This window comes from Rhinopithecus roxellana, chromosome 20, assembly GCF_007565055.1.
Source record: "Rhinopithecus roxellana isolate Shanxi Qingling chromosome 20, ASM756505v1, whole genome shotgun sequence".
Classification (NCBI taxonomy): domain Eukaryota; kingdom Metazoa; phylum Chordata; class Mammalia; order Primates; family Cercopithecidae; genus Rhinopithecus; species Rhinopithecus roxellana.
In genome coordinates, this window is record NC_044568.1 from 16055528 (window position 1) to 16081502 (window position 25975).

The window sequence follows — 25975 nt, forward strand, 5'->3', positions numbered from 1 at the left end:
CTGCTCTGCAGAAGCTCTTTAGTTTAATTAGATCCCATTTGTCAATTTTGGCTTTTGTTGCCGTTGCTTTTGGTGTTTTTGACATGAAGTCCTTGCCCATGCCTATGTCCTGAATGGTATTGCCTAGATTTTCTTCTAGGGTTTTTATGGTTTTAGGTCTGACATTTAAGTCTTTAATCCATCTTGAATTAATTTTTGTATAAGGTGGAAGGAAGGGATCCAGTTTCAGCTTTCTACATATGGCTAGCCAGTTTTTCCAGGACCATTTATTAAATAGGGAATCCTTTCCCCACTTCTTGTTTTTGTCAAGTTTGTCACAGATCAGATGTTTGTAGATGTGTGGTATTATTTCTGAGGTCTTTGTTCTGTTCTGTTGGTCTATATCTCTGTTTTGGTACCAGTACCATGCTGTTTTGGTTACTGTAGCCTTGTAGTATAGATTGAAGTCAGGTAGCATGGTGCCTCCAGCTTTGTTCTTTTTCCTTAGGATTGTCTTGGCAATGCAGGCACTTTTTTGGTTCCATATGAACTTTAAAGTAGTTTTACAATTCTGTGAAGAAAGTCATTGGTAGCTTGATGGGGATGGCATTGAATCTATAAATAACCTTGGGCAGTATGGCCATTTTCACGATATTGATTCTTCCTATCCTTGAGCATGGAATGTTTTTCCATTTGTTTGTGTCCTCTTTTATTTCTTTGAGCAGTGGTTTGTAGTTCTCAATGAAGAGGTCCTTCACATCCCTTGTAAGTTGGATTCCTAGGTATTTTATTCTCTTTGAAGCAATTGTGAATGGGAGTTCACCCATGATTTGGCTCTTTGTTTGTCTGTTATTGGTGTATAGGAGTGCTTGTGATTTTTGCACATTGATTTTGTATCCTGAGTCTTTGCCGAAGTTGCTTATCAGCTTAAGGATATTTTGAGCTAAGACAGGGGTTTTTCTAAATATACAATCATGTCATCTGCAAACAGGGACAATTTGACTTCTTCTTTTCCTAACTGAATACCCTTGATTTCTTTCTCTTGCCTGATTGCCCTAGCCAGAACTTCCAACACTATGTTGAATAGGAGTGGTGAGAGAGGGCATCCCTGTCTTGTACCAGTTTTCAAAGGGAATTTTTCCAGTTTTTGCCCATTCAGTATGATATTAGCTGTGGGTTTGTCATAAACAGCTCTTGTTATTTTGAGGTACGTTCCATCAATACCGAATTTATTGAGCGTTTTTAGCATGAAGGGCTGTTGAATTTTGTCAAAAGCCTTTTCTGCATCTATTGAGATAATCATGTGGTTCTTGACTTTGGTTCTGTTTATATGCTGGATTATGTGTATTGATTTGCGAATGTTGAACCAGCCTTGCATCCCAGGGATGAAGTCAACTTGGTCATGATGGATAAGCTTTTTGACTGCTGCTGGATTCGGTTTGCCAGTATTTTATTGAGGATTTTTGCATCAATGTTCATCAGGGATATTGGTCTAAAATTCTCTTTTTTTGTTGTGTCTCTGCCATGCTTTGGTATCAGGCTGATGCTGGCCTCATAAAATGAGTTAGGGAGGATTCCCTCTTTTTCTATTGATTGGAATGGTTTCAGAAGGAATGGTACCAGCTCCTCCTTGTACCTCTGGTAGAATTCAGCTGTGAATCCATCTGGTACTGGACTTTTTCTGGTTGATAGGCTATTATTAATTGCCTCAATTTCACAGCCTGTTATTGGTCTATTCACGGATTTAACTTCTTCCTGGTTTTGTCTTGGGAGGGTGCATGTGTCCAGGAATGTATCCATTTCTTCTGGATATTTGCGTAGAGGTGTTTATAGTATTCTCTGATGGTAGATTGTATTTCTGTGGGATTGATTGTGATACCCCTTTTATCATTTTTCATTGCATCTATTTGATTTTTCTCTCTTTTCTTCTTTATTAGTGGTCTATCAATTGCTAGTGGTCTATCAATTTTATTGATCTTTTCAAAAAACCAGCTCTTGGATTCACTGATGTTTTGATGGTTTTTTGTGTCTCTATCTCCTTCAGTTCTGCTCTGATCTTAGTTATTTCTTGTCTTCTGCTAGCTTTTGAATATGTTTGCTCTTGCTTCTCCAGTTCTTTTAATTGTGATATTAGGGTGTCGATTTTAGATCTTTCCTGCTTTCTCTTGTGGGCATTTAATGCTACAAATTTCCCTCTACACATTGCTTTAAATGTGTCCCAGAGATTCTTGCATGTTGTGTCTTTGTTCTCATTGGTTTCAAAGAACATCTTTATTTCTACCTTCATTTCCTTATGTACCCAGTAGTCATTCAGGAGCAGGTTGTTCAGTTTCCATGTAGTTGAGTGGTTTTGACTGAGTTTCTTAATCCTGAGTTCTAGTTTGATTGCACCATGGTCTGAGAGACAGTTTATTATAATTTCTGTTCTTTTACATTTGCTGAGGAGTGCTTTACTTCCAACTATGTGGTCAATTTTGGAATAAGTGCAATGTGGTGCCAAGTAGAATGTATATTCTGTTGATTTGGGGTGGAGAGTTCTGGAGATGTTGGTTAGGTCTACTTGGTGCAGAGCTGAGTTCAATTCCTGGATATCCTTTTTAGCTCTCTGTCTTAATCTGTCTAATGTTGACAGTGGGGTGTTAAAGTCTCCCATTATTATTGTGTGGGAGTCTAAGTTTCTTTGTAGGTTTCTAAGGACTTGCTTTATGAATCTGGGTGTTGCTGTATTGGGTGCATATATATTTAGGACAGTTAGCTCTTCTTGTTGAATTGATCCCTTTACCATTATGTAATGTCCTTCTTTGTCTCTTTTGATCTTTGTTGGTTTAAAGTCTGTTTTATCAGAGACTAGGATTGCAATCCCTGACGTTCTTTGTTTTCCATTTGCTTGGTAGATCTTCCTGCATCCCTTTATTTTGAGCCTATGTGTGTCTCTGCACGTGAGATGGGTCTCCTGAATACAGCACACTGATGGGTCTTGACTCTTTATCCAATTTGCAAGTCTGTGTCTTTTAATTGGTGCATTTAACCCATTTACATTTAAGGTTAATATTGTTATGTGTGAACTAGATCCTGTCATTATGATATTAGCTGGTTATTTTGCTCATTAGTTGATGCAGTTTCTTCCTAGCATCTATGGTCTTTACAATTTGGCATGTTTTTGCAGTGGCTGGTACCAGTTGTTCCTTTCCATGTTTAGTGCTTCCTTCAGGAGCTCTTGTGAGGCAGGCCTGGTGGTGACAAAATCTTTCGGCATTTGCTTGTCTGTAAAGGATTTTATTTCTTCTTCATTTGTTAAGTTTAGTTTGGCTGGATATGAAATTCTGGGTTGAAAATTCTTTTCTTTAAGAATGTTGAATATTGGCCCCCACTCTCTTCTGGCTTGTAGAGTTTCTACCGAGAGATCCACTGTTAGTCTGATGGGCTTCCCTTTGTGGGTAACCCGACCTTTCTCTCTGACTGCCCTTAACAATTTTTTCTTTCATTTCAACTTTGGTGAATCTGACAACTATGTGTCTTGGAGTTGCTCTTCTTGAGGAGTATCTTTGTGGCGTTCTCTGTATTTCCTGAATTTGAATGTTGGCCTGCCTTGCTAGGTTGGGGAAGTTCTCCTGGATGATATCCTGAAGAGTGTTTTCCAACTTGGTTCCATTCTCCCTGTCACTTTTAGGTATAACAATCAGACGTGGATTTGGTTTTTTCACATAGTCCTGTACTTCTTGGAGGCTTTGTTCATTTCTTTTTACTCTTTTTTCTCTAAACTTCTCTTCTCACTTCATTTCATTCATTTGATCTTCAATCACTGACACCCTTTCTCCCAGGTGATTGAATTGGCAACTGAAGCTTCTGCATTTGTCACATAGTTCTCATGCCATGGTTTTCAGTTTCATCATTTCATTTAAGAGCTTCTGTACACTGGTTATTCTAGTTAAACATTCGTCTAATCTTTTTTCAAGGTTTTTAACTTCTTTGCAATGGGTTTGAACTTCCTCCTTTAGCTCAGAGAAGTTTCATTGTCTGAGGGCTTCTTCTCTCAGCTCGTCAAAGTCATTCTCCAACCAGTTTTGTTCTGTTGCTGGTGAGAAGCTGCGTTCCTTTGGAGGGGGAGAGGTGCTCTGATTTTTAGAATTTTCAGCTTTTCTGCGCTGTTTTTTCCCCATCTTTGTGGTTTTATCTACCTTTGGTCTTTGATGATGGTGACGTACAGAAGGGGTTTTTGTGTGGATGTCCTTTCTGTTTGTTAGTTTCCCTTCTAACAGTCAGGACCCTCAGCTGCAGGTCTGTTGGAGTTTGCTGGAGGTCCACTCCAGACCCTGTTTGCCTGGGTATCAGCAGTGGAGGCTGCAGAACAGCGAATATTGCTGAACAGCAAAAGTTGTTGCCTGATCATTCCTCTGGAAGCTTTGTCTCAGAGGGGTACCCAACTGTGTGAAGTGTCAGTCTGCCCCTACTGGGGGGTGCCTTCCAGTTAGGCTACTCAGGGGTCAGGGACCCACTTGAGGAAGCAGTCTGTCCATTCTCAGATCTCACACTCTGTGCTGGGAGAACCACTACTCTCTTCAAAGCTGTCAGACAGGGACATTTAAGTCTGCAGAGGTTTCTGCTGCCTTTTGTTCAACTATGCTTTGCCCCCAGAGGTGGAGTCTACAAGAGGCAGGCAGGCAGGCCTCCTTGAGCTGTGGTGGGCTCCACCCAGTTCCAGCTTCCCTGCTGCTTTGTTTACCTACTCAATCCTCAACAATGGTGGGCGTCCTTCCCCCAGCCTTGCTGCCACCTTGCAGTTTGATTTCAGGCTACTGTGCTAGCAATGAGCAAGGCTCCGTGGGCTTGGGACCCTCTGAGCCATGCGCAGGATATAATCTCCTGGTGTGCCATTTGCTAAGACCATTGGAAAAGCACAGTATTATGGTGGGGGTGACCCGATTTTCCAGGTGCCATCTGTCACAGCTTTCCTTGGCTAGGAAAGGGAATTCCAGGGTGAGGTGATGCCTCACCCTGCTTCGGCTCACACTCGGTGGGCTGCACCCACTGTTCTGTACCCACCGTCCGACAAGCCCCGGTGAGATGAACTTGGTACCTCAGTTGGAAATGCAGAAATCACCCATCTTCTACATAGCTCATACTGGGAGCTGTAGACTGGAGCTGTTCCTATTCAACCATCTTGGAACTGCTCCCAAATTTAACTTTTAATTGACATATAGTATTAGGTTCTTCCAAATGTAATTGCAGTTTTTGCACTGTTGAAATGTGCTGTTTGATATTGGAATACATCTTTAAATAAATGTGGTTATGCTATACATGATTTTAATGCACATATCTCGCTTTATGGTTTTTGCTAATAACTTATGACTTGCTGTTTATTTCATATTTGTTTTAGACTATGGAAATAATGTTAGACAAAAAGCAAATTTGAACGATTTTCTTGAGTTGAAAATGGATGCTAAAGCAGTGGAGACAACTTGCAACATCAACTACATATTTGGCCCAGCAACTGCTAATGAACATACAGTGCAGTTGTGGTTCAAGAAATTTTGCAAAAGAGGCAAGAGTCTTGAAGACCAGGAGCATAGTGACCAGCCATCAGAAGTTAACACCGATCAATTGAGAACAATCATTGAAGCTGATCCTCTTACAACTACAGGAGAAGCTGCTGAAGAACTCAACTTGACCATTCTACGATCATTCGGCATTTGATGCAAGTTGGAAAGGTGAAAACCCTCAATAAGTGGGTGCTTAATGAGCTGAGTGAAAATTTAAAAAAAAATTGCCTTTTTGAAGTGTCATCTTCTCTTATTCTATGCAACAACAATGAACCATTTCTCAATCAGATTGTGACGTGTGATGAAAATTGGATTTTATATGGCAACTGGCAACAACCAGGTCCGTGGTTGGACTGAGAAGAAGCTCCAAAGCACTTCCCAAAGCCAAACTTGCATCAAAAAAGAAAAAAAAAAAAGGTCATGGTCACTGTTTGGTGGTCTGCTGTCAGTCTGATCCACTACAGCTTTCTGAATCTCGGTGAAACCATTACATCTGAGAAGTATGCTCAGCAAATCGAAGAGATGCACTGAAAACTGCAACTCCTGCAACCAGTCTTGGTCAACAGAAAAGGCCCAATTCTCCACAACAACAGCCAACTGCACATCGCACAACCAACACTTCAAAGGTTGAACTAATTGGGCTATGAAGTTTTGCCTCATCTGCAAAATTCACCTGACCTCTAGCCAACTGACCACCATTTCTTCAAGGATCTTGACAACTTTTTGCAGAGAAAATGCTTCCACAACCAGCAGGATGCAGAAAATGCTTTCCAAGAGTTCATCGAATCCCGAAGCATGGACTTTTATGCTACAGGAATAAACAAACTTATTTCTCATTGGTAAAAATGTATTAATTGTAATGGTTTTTATTTTGATTAATAAAGATGTGTTTGAGCCTAGTTATAATAATTTAAAATTCACAATCCAAAACCACAATTACTTTTGCATCAACCTAATAATTGTACACATTTATGGGAGCATGTAGTGATGTTTCACTACACATAATGTACAGTGATCAGATCAGGTTAATTAAGAGAGCTATCATCTCAAACATTTAATATTTCTCTGTATTGGGAATATTCAGTATTCTCCTTCTAGCTATTTGGAACTGCATAGTACATTATTGTTAACTATAGTCATCCTAAAGTGCTATAGAACATTAGAATGTATTCCTCTTCTTTAACTGTAATTGTGTCTCCCTTAACAAATTTCTCACTGTCTTTGCCTTTCCCTACCCTTCCCAGCCTCTAGCATCCACTGTTCTAGTTTTTTCTTCTATGAGGTCAACTTTTAAAGCTTCTCACTATGAGTGAGAACAAGCTTTGTTTGACTTTATGTTCCTAAAACAAAGGTTTTAATAAAACACTACAAAAGGTTGGGCAGGCCAAACATACCCCAACATAAAAGACCCCCAAAGAAGTCTGATCTATTTACCCTAAAAGCCAGAAAGGAAAGATTACAATGAGACACCTGACCAAAAATTGCAGGGAGCTATGATTAGGGAGGTTAATCAACTGACAAAAGGGCCAAGGTCCCTTTGCTAAACATCTTGCTGGAAACCCAAGCTTTGTGCACAAGAGGGGGTGAAATGGTCAGGAGTTGGAGAAGAAAAACTCCAGCGCTCCTTGATACCAAAGCCCCCATGTGCTGTGGTGAAGCCCCGACATGGGCTCTGGTTAGATTTACAGAATATACAATTGTAAAGGCTGATAGGATTATGAAAGTTGGATTATTTGAACAGGCTTTACGTAAGGAAGCAGTTTCTCCTTTGCCTGAGTACTTTTTTTGTTTGTTTGTTTTTGTTTTGTTTTGTTTTGTTTTGTTTGAGACGAAGTCTCGGTCTGTCCCCCAGGCTGGAGTGCAGTGGCGCGACCTCGACTCACTGCAATCTCCGCCTCCTGGGTTCACACCATTCTTCTGCCTCAGCCTCCGGAGTAGCTGGGACTACCAGTGCCCGCCACCATGCCTGGCTAATTTTTTGTATTTTTAGTAGAGACGGGATTTCACTGTGTTAGCCAGGATGGTCTCAATCTCCTGACCTCGTGATCCGCCCGTCTCGGCCTCCCAAAGTGCTGAGATTACAGGCCTGAGCCACCGAGCCTGGCCTGCCTGAGTGTTTTGTGGGAAGGGATATTGTCTAGCTGGAGAATACTTCTCCTACCTAGTATTATAAAACTGAAATCTGTTGATGAAGTCCTAATGGAGACTACAGTTAGAGGAATGTAAGAGTTGAGGGAATTAGGGTGAACATTTGGATGAAAACTAATATGTCTGGGCAGGCTTTATGTGAACTGCTCGCATCTCCTTTAGGTGATTGTATTATGGGAATAGACATTGTATCTGACTGGGGAATGTTTACCCTACCTAGCACTGTAAAACAGAAGGCATATATATCCAACCTCCAAGCAATATTAATTAAACATGATAAACGGGAACCAGTAAGATTGTCTGAGCCCAGACAGTGTAAACTAGAAGCTGGAACACTGGTAGGAACAAATTCTCAGTGTGATAGCCCTGGCGGGGGTGCGGTGGGGATAACATAAACCGGGACTTATGGCAAAAGCCTGTGAGTACCTCCCAGTGATGAACACTGGGACTTTGAACTAGAGAATTTCCACATGAGGGTCACTTATTACCTCGTGATTGGACATTAATTAAAGCTACTTCAGTGGCTGAAGGACATAAAGTGATCTTAAATCCTGAAATGCCCATGATATCTTGGGTGATGTGAAAGAAACACTCTACTGGGGTTAGGGGGAAGGTAGTGTTCAGAAGTATTCCATTAAAATGAGTTCAGTGGAAATAGAATTCAATGGAAATGGTTTATACAGGATCATGCTATCTGGGAGTGCAAGGAGGAGGCACTCACAAACAGAGAGACTCTTTCACCCTAGGACTGATTCCAGAGCTGTGTGAGGACCTTCTGAGTTGTATTAGCTGTACAGTGACCTATAAACCATTCTTAACTGAGCACTAAGAGCTTCTTGTTCTGTGGACAGCAATTCCAAGGTGAACAAACATCCTGTTTGGAAGGCCACCACTTTGTTTGAAGAAGGCAAAACCAAATCAGCTCAATGGGTTGAATTGCATGCTGTTTACCTAGCACGATGGAAGAATTGAACAGTGGGAAAAGCCCCCATGTTGGGGCCAGTGGCCTGGCCACACACTCAGGCCAGAGGGCAATGGAAAACTGGCCTAGTAAAAGGATGGTCATATGGGGCATGGTCCTATGGGAATTTGAGGGGTGCCTTAAAGTAGGACATGTCAATGCCCTTCAGAAGAATCCCTTTCCAGATTTGAAAGGTAATTGGAATTGGTAAATAGATGTCCCTGTGTGCTTGCTTAAGGTGGTCACCTGGCTCTGTGAAATAAACGGACGCTGGGGTAGGGCAGCAATGCAGCTGGAATGAATCTAGGCATATTCCTTTTGCATCCTCTGAGGCACAAAATGCCAATAAGAACTGCTCTGCTTACCAACAAGAGGCAGACATTCCAGAGGGCTATGTGGCAGACTCTGGTGTGAAGGCCCTGAACATAGCTGGCAAGTGACACTGATGGTGGTAGCCCTGGGGTCGGGGAGATACAAATGGGTCTTGACCAGAATAGACACTGTCTCTGGACTGGGCTTTGCTTACCTGATGGAAGATGCAAATACTCAGAATGCCATAAAAGAACTGGAATAGAAGATATTGCACCAATTTGGATGGCTGAGTCACATTTCCTCAGACCAAGAAATACACAATATAGCCTATAATGTCCAACAGTGGGCAGAGAGATCTCCTCCTCAGAATAATAGTTTGATAGAAAACTGGAACAGATAACTAAAACATTGGTTATCTGAAATGGAGGGAGATCAAGGCATGAAGGGCTGACTTGCACACCTTCACAAGTGTGTGCTCACACTCAGCAGGAGGGGATGAAGGAGTGCCCCCACTGGATAGATTCCTCTGATTTCCTGGTGAATCTGGGAAGGAGGAGATGGGGAGAATGCTGGTGTGACTATGCAATTCTTAGTAGGGAAAGAATATGCTGATATAATGACTATAAATTTTTGATCTTCTTCACACTATATCAACTTTTTTTTCTTTTTCCTACCTGATGCAGTGGTTATAGGACCAGGGCTGATTCCAACTATAAAAGAAGTATAAATTCCTAAGGGCCTGATGGGGTGGGTTGTGCTCTGATCCCATCTGTAAAAATTGGGGTTCATAGTAAATGCATTTATATTTTACCAGGTGGTAGAAATACCTCACTAGTTCTGCACCTGTGTAACCTCACCCTATCTGAATGGGAGTGGACTAAGGGGGAGGCACTTGCTAGACTAGCATTGTTGCCTGCAATCTGGACCAGCACAGTGGTCAAAACTAATGTACCTTCCAAAAGTTGGAAAGTTTAGGCAAAAATGGGGAGGAGGAAGAGTAGTTGAGGGCAAAGGAATGAATAAATGGGTTGTGTAATGAGGGAAATCCAATATATACTAACGCCTCAAAAGAGGCTCAGAGCAAGTGATGATATTGTCTCTTAGCTCAATTATATGGATGCCTAAAAGGCTAAAACTGTATTTTTGTAGAGTCCAGTCTTGCTTTTGGAACCCAAAAAGATCTCTCCAATAAGTCTACCAACCCAAGTGGTCTCTCCTTGGAAGACATTTTCATACAATACAGTGATGGAGTGAGACTAATTATTAATGATAGAATGGGATTCTAGTAATGTGTCAGTATTTTTTTTGAGTTCTATATTGTTTGCTGTAAAGGGTCTCTGGCCAGAGTGACCCAAAAGGATGGGCTGTGACATCATAAGAAATGCATATTTGGGCCCTGGCCTCAGCCAGGGACCCTTGCAGTCTGGAACATCCAACAAAAGAAACATGGGCACAGCACCAGTGATAGGAGGGGCCTCCTCCAAGGCCCAGGAGCAAACCTGGTGAGAGGGTTACCTCTCTCCTCCACTGCAAAGCAGAGTCTGGCTGCAAACGAAAGGAAATACAGAGGAGACACACTGCTAAGAGCCTATCTACTGCCCATTACCCTTAAGCCACTCTGCATCTTTTAAGATCTAGTAGATCATAGCCTAAACTGTCACATCAAAAATATTTTGCTATCATGCCCTCCTATGAAACCAAGGGCATGAATTTAACCACAAATAAAGACCCTGAACAGAACCTTGACCTTCTGAAAACACCCAGAAGCCAACTGACAATACTCAACTTACACCACAGTAAAAGGAACATAAGCCCTCCCAGATGAGAAAGAATTGGTGCAAGAACTCTGGCAACTCAGAAAGCCAGAGCATCCCCTTACCTCCAGATGAGTCCACTAGCTTTCCAGCAATGGCTCTTAACCAGACCGAAATGACAGGCATAGAACTCAGAATGCAGATGGCAAGAAAGCTCATCAAGATTCAGGAGAAAGTTGGAACCTAACCCAAGAAATCCAGTAAAACAATCCAAGACCTAAAAAACAAAATAGCCATTTTAAGAAAGAACCAAACTGAATTTCCAGAGCTAAAAAATTCACTACGATAATTCTATAATGTAATTAAAAGTATTATCAGCAGAATAGACCAAGATGAGGAAAGAATCTCACAGCACAAAGACCAGTTCTTCAAATTGACTCAGTCAGACAAAATTTTTTTTAAAAATTAATGAACAAAACTTCCAAGAAATATGTAGACACCAAATCTGCAACTCATTGGCATTCCTGAGAGAAAAAAAAGAGAATAAGCAACCTTGCAAAATATATGTGGGGTTAGAGTCCACGAAAATTTCTCTAATCTCACTAGAGAGGTTAACATGCAAATTCAGGAAACACAGAGAACCCCAGGTAGATGCTATACAAGATGACCATCCTCAAGGAGCATAGTCATCAGATTCATCAACTTCAACACAAAAGAAAAAATCTTAAAGGCAGCTAGAGAGAAGGGTCAAGTAACATACAGAGAGAACCCCATCAGGCTAGCAGCAGACCAATCAGCAGACATCTTACACCCCAGAAGAGATTGGGGGCCTATTTTTAGTGTCCTTAAAGAAAAGAAATACCAACCAAGAATTTATATTCCTCCAAACTAAGCTGCATAAGTGAAGGAGAAACAAAATCCTCTCAGACAAGCAAATGCTGAAGGACATTGTTTCAACTAAACCAGCCTTACAAGAGGTCATTAAGGGAGTGCTAAACATGGAATCAAAAGAATGATACTGGTTACCACAAAATCACACTAAGAATATAGCCCACAGGTACTATAAAGCAACTAAACAACCAAGTCTACGTAATAACCAGCTAACAACACAGCAACAGGCTCAAAATCTCACATGCCTATACTAACCCTGAATGTAAATGGCCTAAATGCCCCCACTTGAAAAGACACACAGTGACAAGCCAGATAAAAGACAAGACCCAACCATCTGCTGTCTTCAACAGACCCATCTCACGTGTAGTGACACCCACAGGTTCAAAGTAAAGGGATGGAGAAATATCTACCATGCAAATGGAAAACTAAAAAGAACAAGAGTCACTATTTTTATATCAGATAAGATAGACATTAAATCAATTTCTATTAAGAAGAACACACACAATACCATTCAGGCCATAGGCATGGGCGAGGACTTCATGACTAAAACACCAAAAGCAACAGCAACAAAAGCCAAAATTGACAAATGGGATCTAATTAAACAGAAGAACTTCTGCACAGCAAAAGAAACTATCAGAGTGAACAGGCAACCTACAGAATGGGAGAAAATTTTTACAATCTACCCATCTGACAAAGGGCTAATATCCAGAATCTACAAATAACTTAAGCAAATTTACAAGAAAAAAATCAGACAACCCTATCAAAAAGTGGGCAAAGGATATGAACAGACACTTCTCAAAAGAAGACATTTATGCAGCCAACAGACACATGAAAAAATGCTGATCATCACTGGTCATCAGAGAAATGCAAATCAAAACCACAATGAGATACCATCTCACACCAGTTAGAATGGCGATCACTAAAAAGTCAGGAAACAACAAGTGCTGGAGAGGATGTGGAAAAATAAGAAAGCTTTTACACTGTTGGTGGGACTGCAAACTAATTCAACCGTTGTGAAAGACAGTGTGGCGATTCCTCAAGGATCTAGAATGAGAAATACCATTTGACCCAGCCATCCCATTACTGGGTATATACCCAAAGGATTATAAATCATTCTGCTATGAAGACACATGCACACGTATGTTTATTGCAGCACTATTCACAATAACAAAGACTTGGAACCAACCCAAACGTCCATCAATGATAGACTGGATTAAGAAAATGTGGCATATATATATCTCGTGGAATACTATGCAGCCATAAAAAAGGATGAGTTCATGTCCTTTGTAGGGACAGGGATGAAGCTGGAAACCATCATTCTGAGCAAACTATCACAAGGACAGAAAACCAAACACTGCATGTTCTCACTCATAGATGGGAACTGAACAATGACAACACTTGGACACAGGGTGGGGAACATCACACACCAGGGCCTGTGGTGGGGTGGGGGGAGGGGAGAAGGATAGCATTAGGAGATATATCTAATGTAAACGATGAGTTAATGGGTGCAGCACACCAACATGGCACATGTATACATATGTAACAAACCTGCACATTATGCACATGTACCCTAGAATTTAAAGTATAATAATAAAAAAACAAAAACAAAAAAAGGACAAAGAAGGGTATTACATAATGCTAAAAGGTACAATTCAACAAGAAGGATTAACTATCCTAAATAAATACACACCCAACATTGGAGCCCCCCAATTCATGAAACAATTCTTCTTGGACTACAAAAAGACTTAGACAACCACACAATAATAGTGGGAGACTTCAACATTCCACTGACAGCATTAGATAGATAATTGAGGCAGAAAACAAACAAAGAAACTCTAGACTTAAACTTGACTCTTGGCCAGTTAGACCTAAAAGGCAGCTACAGAGCACTCCACCAAACAACCGCAGAACAAACATTCTTCTCACCTGCACACAGAACAAATTCTATTTTTTTTTTTTTTTTGAAAGGGGGTTTCACTCTTGTTGCCCAGGCTGGAGTGCAATGGTGTGATCTTGGCTCTCTGCAACCTCCACCTCCCAGGTTCAAGTGATTCTTCTGCCTCAACCTCCTGAGTATCTCTGGGACTATAGGCACCTGTTACCACGGCCAGCTATATATATATATATATATATTTGTATTTTTAGTAGAGACTGGGTTTCACCATGCTGGCCAGGCTGGTCTCAAACTCCTGACCTCAAATGATCTGCCTGCCTTGGCCTCCCAAAGTGCTGGGATTATAGGTATAAGCCACCACACCTGGCCACACAGAACATATTCTAAGATTAACTGCATGTTCAGTCATAAAGCAAGTGTTAAAATTTTTTTGTAAAGTTGAAATCATACCAAGCACACTCTTGGACCACAGTGCAATAAAAATAAAAATATTATCAAGAACATCTCTCAAAACTGCATAAATACATGGAAATTAAACAACTTACTTCTGAATAACTCCTGGGTGAATATAAAATTTAAGGCATAAATCAACAAATTATTTGAAATTATTGAAAATAGGGATGCAACTTACCAACATCTCTGGGATGCAGCTAAAGCAGTGTTAAGAGGAAAGTTTATAGCACCAAACGTCTTCATCAAGAAGTTAGAAAGATTACATTAACAATGTAAGTTTGCACCTAAAAGAACTAGAAAAAAAGAACAAACCAACCCCAAAGCTAGCAAAAGAAAACATAACTAAAATTAGAGAAGTTGACATTGAGTTGTAAAAATTCATACAAATGATCAATAAAGCTACAAGTTGGTTATTAGTAAAAACAAACAAGATCAATAGACCTCTAGCTAGATTAACAAAATCAAAGAAGATCCAAACAAGCACAACCAGAAATGACAAAAATGATGTTATACCTGATACCACAGAAATACAAATGATCCTCAGATAATATTATGAACAACTCTATGTGCACAAATTAGAAAATCTAGAGAAAATAAATAAATTCCTGGCAATATTCAATCTCCTAAGATTGAATCAGGAAGAGATTGAAATCCTGAAGAGACTAATATGAAACTCTGAAATTGAACCAGTAACAACAACAACAACAAAACCCTACCAACCAAAAAAAAGTCCTGGATCAGATGAATTCACAGTCAAATTCTACCACATGTACAAAGAAGAACTGAGACCAATTCTATTGAAACTATTCCAAGAAAATCCAAGAGGAGGGGGTCCTCTCTAACTCATTCTATGAAGCCAGCATCAGCCTAATGCCAAAATCTGGTATAGACACAACGAAAAAAAAACTTCCGACCAATATCCCTGATGAACATAAACACAAAATTCCTCAACAAAATACTAGCAAACCAAATTCAGCAGCACATCAAAAAGTTAATATACAATGATCAAGTAGGCTTTATCCCTGAGATGCAAGAATTGGTTCAACAAGTACAAATCAATAAATGTGTTTCATCACATAAACAGAATTTAAAGCAAAAACAATATGTTCATCTCAATAGACAATAATAAATCTGACATCCTTTCATGTTAAAAACCCTCAACAGACTAAGCATTAAAGGAGCACACCTCAAAATGATAAGAGCCATCTATGACAAACCCACAGCCAACATCATACCGAATGGGCAAATCTGGAAGCGTTCCCCTTGAGATATGGAACAAGACAAAAATGTTGACTCTCACCACTCCTATTAAACATAGCCCTGGAAGTCCTAACTAGAGCAATCAGGCAAGAAAAAGAAATAAAAGGCATCTAAACAGGAAAAGAAGAAGCCAAACTATCTCTCTTCACTGATGATATAATTCTATACTTAGAAAACCCTAAAGAATCCCCGAAAAGGCTACTAGAACTGATAAATTATTTTAGCAAGGTTCCAAGATACAAAGTCAATGTACAAAAATTACTAGCATTTCTATACATCAATTATCCAGGCTGAGAGTCAAATCAAGACCACAATCCCATTTACAATAACCACAAATAAATGAAATACCTAGGAATAAGGCTAACTGAGGAAGTGAAAGATCTCTACAAGGAGAACTACAAAACACTGCTCAAAGAAATTGGAGATGACACAAATAAGTGGAAAAACATTCAATGCTCATGGATAGGAAAAATCAATATCATTAAAATGGCCATACTGCCTAAAGCAATTTACAGATTCAATGCTATTCCCATCAAACTACCTGTGCTGATTCTTCACAGAGTTAGAAAAAACAATTCTAAAATTCATATGCAACCAAAAGGGAGCCAGAATCATCATAGCAATCCTAAGCAAAAACAACAAAGCCAGAGGCATCACATTACCCAACTTCAGACTGTACTATAAGGATACAGTAACCAAAATAGTATGATACTGGTACAAAAATGGACACACAGACCAATGGAACAGAAGAGAAAACTCACAAATAAAGCCACACACCTAAAACCATCTGATCTTCGACAAGGTCAACAAACACAAGCAATGGGGAAAGGACTCCCTATTCAGTAAATGGTGCTGGGATAACTGGCCAGCCATATGCAGAAGAATGAAACAATTGAAACACAGTCATATCCATTTGCATAGGTATCATCCATGGGTGCCTTTACTATCACAGCAGTTGCCAAAGAGAGAACATGGCCTGCAAAACCTAAAATATTTACTATCTGGCACTTTACAGAAAAAGTTTGCTGATACTCTAATTTGGATCACTGAGTGACCATATGGAGGACAACCACATTGTTGACCTGAACAACAACACTCTACTTCTTCACGTAAATGAAAAATAAGCCATTGAAATTCTGGGCCTATTTGCTACCATAGTTTACCCTACTCTCACTAATAATTCTTGCTCAGCAGTCACAGGGTGATTGACTGGTGAATGTACATGGCCCGATCGTCAGTTGTTTGAGCCATTGAGGCTGACTAGTTATGCCCATGGGAGTACAGCTCTCTCCTCTGAGACCCATCACCAGGCCAAAATTTCCTCCAGATACTCTGATCAGTCAGTCCTAGGACCTGATTGACCTCAGGGAGTCTGACCCCCTAAGTATAACGGTCCTGGGAAGGTGTAAACATAGTACAATTTCTGCCCACTGAACTGAATGTTAACAGGAAGACGTCCTGTGAAGCAGAAGGAAATGACCTTGGTGACAATGACCTTGCCAAAGGTAGGTAACCCTTGCTTTGTCACCTACCTGGTGATCATGATGGCGATCAAGGCTGGCCCTGCTTTCAAGTGACTAACTGGCCTTCAATGGTTCACTTTTCCCATTGAGTGACTTTTTTCAGTTACACACTTTTATAAATTAGAAGTGTTTTTTCTGGCATTTCTGTATGCACTGCTTTATTTTTGCCATCATTTTAATTTAAAAAACGCAGTCACACATTTTCCATGCATACCTCTAATTTATGGCAGGTTATACAGGTCTTGCACTTATGGAAACGGTATAAAGTCTCCTTTTTGAGTGAGCATGTTGAAGTAAAAAGAGTGACTTCTTTTAAAGAAAACTGCTCATAGAAGTACAGATGATACACTGATGAGGCAAAAAACCATGATATTAGTATGAAAATAACTGAGGTTATTTTCCCTCAGTGCTGGGATTATAGGCGTGAGCCACCGCGCCTGGCCAGGATGCTTTTTATTAGCTTGCTGTTTATCAACCAGGTTTCTGTCCTGCATAAAGCAAGGGAGGAACCCTAACACTCAGGTCAATCTTTGTAGAGTCAATTAGCTATGGGGACTGATTCTCATGCTGTCACAGCATCCTCATTCCCATCACAGAATGACCCTCACCAGCCTGCAAGTGGCTGGAATGAGTGCTAATGAGCATCCGTTTTTGAATTTGGGTCTCCAGAAGCTTCATTTCAGCTACAGTCCATAGCCTTAGGCAAGAACCCATCAGCAGCTCTGGGACTGTTGTGTGATTTATGGCTGCTGATTGCCCAGTCTTTCCTGATGTCAATCATGGTTTGGCCTGGACAAGGGCAGGCTTGCCAAATAACATTGGGAAAATAGAACATGGCTCTCCAGGTACCTGGCTCTCTTCTTTCTTTCTTTTTTTTTTTTTATTATACTTTAAGTTCTAGGGTACATGTGCATAACGTGCAGGTTTGTTACATATGTATACTTGTGCCATGTTGGTGTGCTGCACCCATCAACTCGTCAGCACCCATCAATTCGAAATTTATATCAGGTATAACTCCCAATGCAATCCCTCTCCCCACCCCCTCCCCATGATAGGCCCCGATGTGTGATGTTCCCCTTCCCGAGTCCAAGTGATCTCATTGTTCAGTTCCCACCTATGAGTAAGAACATGCGGTGTTTGGTTTTCTGTTCTTGTGATAGTTTGCTAAGAATGATGGTTTTCAGCTGCATCCATGTCCCTACAAAGGATGCAAACTCATCCTTTTTTATGGCTGCATAATATTCCATGGTGTATATGTGCCACATTTTCTTAATCCAGTCTGTCACAGATGGACATTTGGGTTGATTCCAAGTCTTTGCTATTGTGAATAGTGCCACAATAAACATACATGTGCATGTGTCTTTATAGCAGCATGATTTATAATCCTTTGGGTATATACCCAGTAGTGGGATGGTTGGGTCATATGGTACATCTAGTTCTAGATCCTTGAGGAATTGCCATACTGTTTTCCATAATGGTTGAACCAGTTTACAATCCCACCAACAGTGTAAAAGTATTCCTATTTCTCCACATCCTCTCCAGCACCTGTTGTTTCCTGACTTTTTAATGATTGCCATTCTAACTGGTGTGAGATGGTATCTCATTGTGGTTTTGATTTGCATTTCTCTGATGGCGAGTGATGATGAGCATTTTTTCATGTGTCTGTTGGCTGTATGAATGTCTTCTTTTGAGAAATGTCTGTTCATATCCTTTGCCCACTTTTTGATGGGGTTGTTTGTTTTTTTCTTGTAAATTTGTTTGAGTTCTTTGTAGGTTCTGGATATTAGCCCTTTATCAGATGAGTAGATTGCAAAAATTGTCTCCCATTCTATAGGTTGCCTCTTCACTCTGATGGTAGTTTCTTTTGCTGTGCAGAAGCTCTTTAGTTTAATTAGATCACATTTGTCAATTTTTGCTTTTGTTGCCATTGCTTTTGGTGTTTTAGACATGAAGTCCTTGCCCATGCCTATGTCCTGAATGGTACTACCTAGGTTTTCTTCTAGGGTTTTTATGGTATTAGGTCTAACATTTAAGTCTCTAATCCATCTTGAATTAATTTTTGTATAAGGAGTAAGGAAAGGATCGAGTTTCAGCTTTCTACTTATGGCTAGCCAATTTTCCCAGCACCATTTATTAAATAGGGAATCCTTTCCCCATTTCTTGTTTCTCTCAGGTTTGTCAAAGATCAGATGGCTGTAGATGTGTGGTATTATTTCTGAGGACTCTGTTCTGTTCCATTGGTCTATATCTCTGTTTTGGTACCAGTACCATGCTGTTTTGGTTACTGTAGCCTTGTAGTATAGTTTGAAGTCAGGTAGCGTGACGCCTCCAGCTTTGTTCTTTTGACTTAGGATTGTCTTGGCATTGCTGGCTCTTTTTTGGTTCCATATGAACTTTAAAGCAGTTTTTTCCAATTCTGTGAAGAAAGTCATTGGTAGCTTGATGGGGATGGCATTGAATCTATAAATAACCTTGGGCAGTATGGCCATTTTCACGATATTGATTCTTCCTATCCATGAGCATGGTATGTTCTTCCATTTGTTTGTGTCCTCTTTTATTTCACTGAGCAGTGGTTTGTAGTTCCCCTTGAAGAGATCCTTCACATCCCTTGTAAGTTGGATTCCTAGGTATTTGATTCTCTTTGAAGCAATTGTGAATGGAAGTTCATTCATGATTTGGCTCTCTGTTTGTCTGTTACTGGTGTATAAGAATGCTTGTGATTTTTGCACATTAATTTTGTATCCTGAGACTTTGCTGAAGTTGCTTATCAGCTTAAGGAGATTTTGGGCTGAGACAATGGGGTTTTCTAAATATACAATCATGTCATCTGCAACCAGGGACAATTTGACTTCTTCTTTTCCTAACTGGATACCCTTTATTTCTTTCTCTTGCCTGACTGTCCTAGCCAGAACTTCCAACACTATGTTGAATAGGAGTGGTGAGAGAGGGCATCCCTGTCTTGTGCCAGTTTTCAAAGGGAATGTTTCCAGTTTTTGCCCATTCAGTATGATATTGGCTGTGGGTTTGTCATAAATAGCTCTTATTATTTTGAGGTACGTTCCATCAATACCGAATTTATTGAGCGTTTTTAGCATGAAGGGCTGTTGAATTTTGTCAAAAGCCTTTTCTGCATCTATTGAGATAATCATGTGGTTCTTGTCTTTGGTTCTGTTTATATGATGGATTACGTTTATTGATTTGCGAATGTTGAACCAGCCTTGCATCCCAGGGATGAAGCCCACTTGATCATGGTGGATAAGCTTTTTGATGTGCTGCTGAATCCGGTTTGCCAGTATTTTATTGAGGATTTTTGCATCGATGTTCATCAGGGATATTGGTCTAAAATTTTCTTTTTTTGTTGTGTCTCTGCCAGGCTTTGGTATCAGGATGATGTTGGCCTCATAAAATGAGTTAAGGAGGATTCCCTCTTTTTCTATTGAATGGAATGGTTTCAGAAGGAATGGTACCAGCTCCTCCTTGTAACTCTGGTAGAATTCAGCTGTGAATCCATCTGGTCCTGGACTTTTTTTGGTTGGTAGGCTATTAATTATTGCCTCAATTTCAGAGCCTGCTATTGGTCTATTCGGGGATTCAACTTCTTCCTAATTTAGTCTTGGGAGAGTGTAAGTGTCCAGGAAATTATCCATTTCTTCTAGATTTTCTAGTTGATTTGCGTAGAGGTGTTTATAGTATTCTTTGATGGTAGTTTGTATTTCTGTGGGGTCGGTGGTGATATCCCCTTTATCATTTTTTATTGCGTCTATTTGATTCCTCTCTCTTTTCTTCTTTATTAGTCTTGCTAGCGGTCTGTCAATTTTGTTGATTTTTTCAAAAAACCAACTCCTAGATTCATTGATTTTTTGGAGGGCTTTTTGTGTCTCTATCTCCTTCAGTTCTGCTCTGATCTTAGTTATTTCTTGTCTTCTGCTAGCTTTTGAATATGTTTGCTCTTACTTCTCCAGTTCTTTTAATTGTGATGTTAGAGTGTCAATTTTAGATCTTTCCAGCTTTCCCTTGTGGGCATTTAGTGCTATAAATTTCCCTCTACACACTGCTTTAAATGTGTCCCAGAGATTCTGGTATGTTGTATCTTTGTTCTCATTGGTTTCAAAGAACATCTTTATTTCTGCCTTCATTTCGTTATGTACCCAGTAGTCATTCAGGAGCAGGTTGTTCAGTTTCCATGTAGTTGAGCGGTTTTGATTGAGTTTCTTAGTCCTGAGTTCTAGTTTGATTGCACTGTGGTCTGAGAGAGAGTTTGTTATAATTTCTGTTCTTGTACATTTGCTAAGGAGTGCTTTACTTCCAATTATGTGGTCAATTTTGAAATAAGTGCGATGTGGCGCTGAGAAGAATGTATATTCTGTTGATTTGGGGTGGAGAGTTCTATAGATGTCTATTAAGTCCGCTTGGTGCAGAGATGAGTTCAATTCCTGGATATCCTTGTTAACTTTCTGTCTCATTGATCTGTCTAATGTTGACAGTGGAGTGTTGAAGTCTCACAATATTATTGTATGGGAGTCTAAGTCTCTTTGTAAGTCTCTAAGGACTTGCTTTATGAATTTGGGTGCTCCTGTATTGGGTGCATATATATTTAGGATAGTTAGCTCTTCCTGATGAATTGATCCCTTTACCATTATGTAATGGCCTTCTTTGTCTCTTTTGATCTTTGATGGTTTAAAGTCTGTTTTATCAGAGACTAGGATTGCAACCCCTGCTTTTTTTTGTTCTCCATTTGCTTGGTAGATCTTCCTCCATCCCTTTATTTTGAGCCTATGTATGTCTCTGCATGTGAGATGGGTCTCCTGAATACAGCAGACTGATGGGTCTTGACTCTTTATCCAGTTTGCCAGTCTGTGTCTTTTAGTTGGAGCATTTAGTCCATTTACACTTAAGGTTAATATTGTTATGTGTGAACTTGATCCTGCCATTATGATATTAACTGGTTATTTTGCTCGTTAGTTGATGCAGTTTCTTCCTAGCCTCGATGGTCTTTACATTTTGGCATGTTTTTGCAATGGCTGGTACCAGTTGTTCCTTTCCATGTTTAGGGCTTCCTTCAGGGTCTCTTGTAAGGCAGGCCTGGTGGTGACAAAATCTCTAAGTATTTGCTTATCTGTAAAGATTTTATTTCTCCTTCACTTATGAAACTTAGTTTGGCTGGATATTAAATTCTGGGTTGAAAATTCTTTTCTTTAAGAATGTTGAATATTGGCCCCCTCTCTCTTCTGGCTTGTAGAGTTTCTGCCGAGAGGTCTGCTGTTAGTCTGATGGGCTTCCCTTTGTGGGTAACCCGACCTTTCTCTCTGGCTGCCCTTAAGATTTTTTCCTTCATTTCAACTTTGGTGAATCTGGCAATTATGTGTCTTGGAGTTGTTCTTCTTGAGGAGTATCTTTGTGGTGTTCTCTGTATTTCCTGAATTTGAATGTTGGCCTGCCCTACTAGGTTGGGGAAGTTCTCCTGGATGATATCCTGAAGAGTGTTTTCCAACTTGGTTCCATTTTCCCCCTCACTTTCAGGCACCCCAATCAGACGTAGATTTGGTCTTTTTACATAATCCCATACTTCTTGCAGGCTTTGTTCATTTCTTTTTCTTCTTTTTTCTTTTGGTTTCTCTTCTCGCTTCATTTCATTCATTTGATCCTCAATTGCTGATACTCTTTCTTCCAGTTGAGTATCAAGTGAAGAAGCTTGTGGATTTGTCACGTATTTCTCGTGTCATGGTTTTCATCTCTGTCATTTCGTTTATGACCTTCTCTGCATTAATTATTCTAGCTATCAATTCTTCCACTCTTTTTTCAAGATTTTTAGTTTCTTTGCGCTGGGTACGTAATTCCTCCTTTAGCTCTGAGAAGTTTGATGGACTGAAGACTTCTTCTCTCATCTCGTCAAAGTCATTCTCTGACCAGCTTTGATCCGTTGCTGGCGATGAGCTGTGCTCCTTTGCAGGGGGAAATGCGCTCTTATTTTTTGAATTTCCAGCTTTTCTGCCCTGCTTTTTCCCCATCTTTGTGGTTTTATCTGTCTCTGGTCTTTGATGGTGGTGACGTACTGATGGGGTTTTGGTATAGGTGTTCTTCCTGTTTGATAGTTTTCCTTCTAATAGTCAGGACCCTCAGCTGTAGGTCTGTTGGAGATTGCTTGAGGTCCACTCCAGACCCTGTTTGCCTGGGTATCAGCAGCAGAGGTTGCAGAAGATAGAATATTGCTGAACAGCGAGTGTACCTGTCTGATTCTTACTTTGGAAGCTTCCTCTCAGGGGTGTACTTCACCCTGTGAGGTGTGGGGTGTCAGACTGCCCCTATTAGGGGATGTCTCCCAGTTAGGCTACTCAGGGGTCAGAGACCCACTTGAGCAGGCAGTCTGTCCGTTCTCAGATCTCAACCTCGGTGTTGGGAGATCCACTGCTCTCTTCAAAGCTGTCAGACAGAGTCGTTTGCGTCTGCACAGGTTTCTGCTGCTTTTTTTGTTGTTGTTGTTTAGCTGTGCCCTGTCCCCAGAGGTGGAGTCTACAGAGACAGGCAGGTTTCTTTGAGCTGCTGTGAGCTCCACCCAGTTCGAGCTTCCCAGCGGCTTTGTTTACCTACTTAAGCCTCAGCAGTGGCGGGCGCCCCTCCCCCAGCCTTGCTGCTGCCTTGTGGTTAGATCGCAGACTGCTGTGCTAGCAATGAGGGAGGCTCTGTGCCCGTGGGACCCTCCCAGCCAGGTGTGGGTATAATCTCCTGGTGTGCCCGTTTGCTTAAAGCATAGTATTGGGGTGGGAGTTACCCGATTTTCCAAGTGTTGTGTGTCTCAGTTCCCCTGGCTAGGAAAAGGGATTCCCTTCCCCCTTGCGCTTCCCAGGTGAGGTGATGCCTCGCCCTGCTTCAGCTCTCGCTGGTCGGGCTGCAGCAGCTGACCAGCACCGATTGTCCGGCACTCCCTAGTGAGATGACTCCAGTACCTCAGTTGAAAACACAGAAATCACCGGTCTTCTGTGTCGCTTGCGCTGGGAGTTGGAGACTGGAGCTGTTCCTATTCGGCCATCTTGCTCCACCCCCTTCTTTCTTTCTTTCTTTCCTTCTTTCTTTCTTTCTTTCTTTCTTTCTTTCTTTCTTTCTTTCTTTCTTTCTTTCTTTCTTTCTTTCTTTCTTTCTTTCTTTCTTTCTTTCTTTCCCTCTTTCTCTTTTTCTTTCTCTCTTTCTCTCTTTCTCTCTTTTCTTTCTTTCTTTCTTTCTTTCTTTCTTTCTTTCTTTCTTTCTTTCTTTCCTTCTTTCCTTCTTTCTTCCTTCTTCTTCTTCTTCTTCTTCATATTATTATTGTTATTATTATTGTTGTTGTTGTTATTATTATTATTATTATTATTATTTTAGTACAGATGGGGTCTTGCTATGTTTCCCAGGTTGGTCTTGAACTCCTGTCTCAAGCAATCCTCTCACATTGGCCCCTTAAAACTGCTATGATTACAGAGGGACAGGCACCATGCCCAGCCTCCCCTAGCCATTTCTAACCCGTTAGCCTGACCATGCTCAGCCTGGGTCAATGAACTGACAAGCCGATTGTGTACAAAGTCATGGTGTTTTACCTTAGATAAGGCTGCCAATTAGAACATCTTCCTGATGTATTAAAGCAAGAGAAATGGCTGCCAGCCACACTGTGCTGGAAGGCAGAAGCCTCAAGTTCTGGTTCTGACTTTGCCATTGAGTTGCTGTGTAACCTTAGGCAATCCCTCCCCATCTCTGGGCCTTAATTTCTTCTGGGAATAAAGAACGGACTTGGTTGAGCCTATGTATTAGTCTGCTTAGGCTGCCAGAACAAAATATCACAGACTGGGTGGCTTAAACAACAGAAATCAATTTAAGATCGTGAGACAGCATTAATCTCACGGGGTTATTTTGAGAACTGAGATCCTGCATACAAAACTCTTGGCATAGTGTTTGCCACACAGTAAGCACTCAGCAAATATTTGTCAATGAATATATGAAGAAATAAAAGTGGAAAATGCAAATAAGCAAAAACACTGACAAGGTTACAGCCAGAAAATGGCTGTTGTAATTCTAATTAGGTATATAGCGTTCCAGTATTTTCCTATGCAGACAAATACATATGTCACTACTAAAATGGGATATTATACTTACCTAGATATTCCAAAAATATTTCATTATTTTAATGAAATAGAAGTCACAAACCATAAAGTTCACCTTTTTAAAGTGTACATGCTAGTGGTTTTTAGTATATTCCCAGAGGTGTGCTAACATCATCACTATTTAATCCCAGAACATTTTCACTACCCCCAAGATAAAACTCATGCCCATTAGCAGTCATTCCTCATTCCCGTCTCTTTCCCCTTCCAAAGGCCCTGATAACCCCTTTCTGTCTCCATGGATTTGCCTATTCTGCCTAATATGCCTATTAAATATTAAATTAATACGTAATCTAAATTACATATAAAAAGCATCATATGATGTGTGACCTTTCGTGGCTGGCTTCTTTCCTTTAAAATGTTTTCCAGCTTCATCCACATTGTAGCATGTTCTTCTTATGGCTGGATGATATGCCTCTGCACGCATAGACCACACTTCATTTCCACATTCATCAGGTCATGGACATTTGGGTTTTTTTCTACTTTTTGGTTAGTATGAATGACACTGCTCTTTGTGTACAAGTTTTTTTATGGACATGTTTTCAGTTCTCTTGGGTAGCCACCTAGGAGGGGAATTGCTGGGTCATATGGAGATTCTATGTAGAACTTTCTGAGGAGCTGCCTACACAACACAACAGTTTGCAACCTGTTATTTTCTCCTTTCACAACACATCCTGTCTTCATTGTTAGCAAATAGCTGTGCACATCACTATTTTGAGTGAATACATTGTATTTCCTGAAAGAGGCTTTAAGTGACTTCCTTGTGTCCCCAGCATCTTGTAAATGACAGCTTTCCAGGTGTGCCCAGAGCACTCAGTATCACCCTGATTTGGTGATTTCACATAGCCTTGACATCACCCCTGCTGCTTCTCCACCCCATCTGTCTTGTCTACCAATGGAGGTCCCTTCAGACACTGAACCATGTCTTGAATTGGCCTTTGTATCCATTATACATGGCCAGGTGCCAGGCATTTTGGTAAGTGTTCACAGAATGGATGGGTACATGAATGGATGAATGATTAAAGCCAGGGGCTATTGAGAGATGGAATCGTTTTTACATTCTGTCCAAAAATTCCTGCTTTGGAAGATAGTGATTTAACTGACATTGGAGCTGTGTGACAGAAGGCTAGGCCAGTC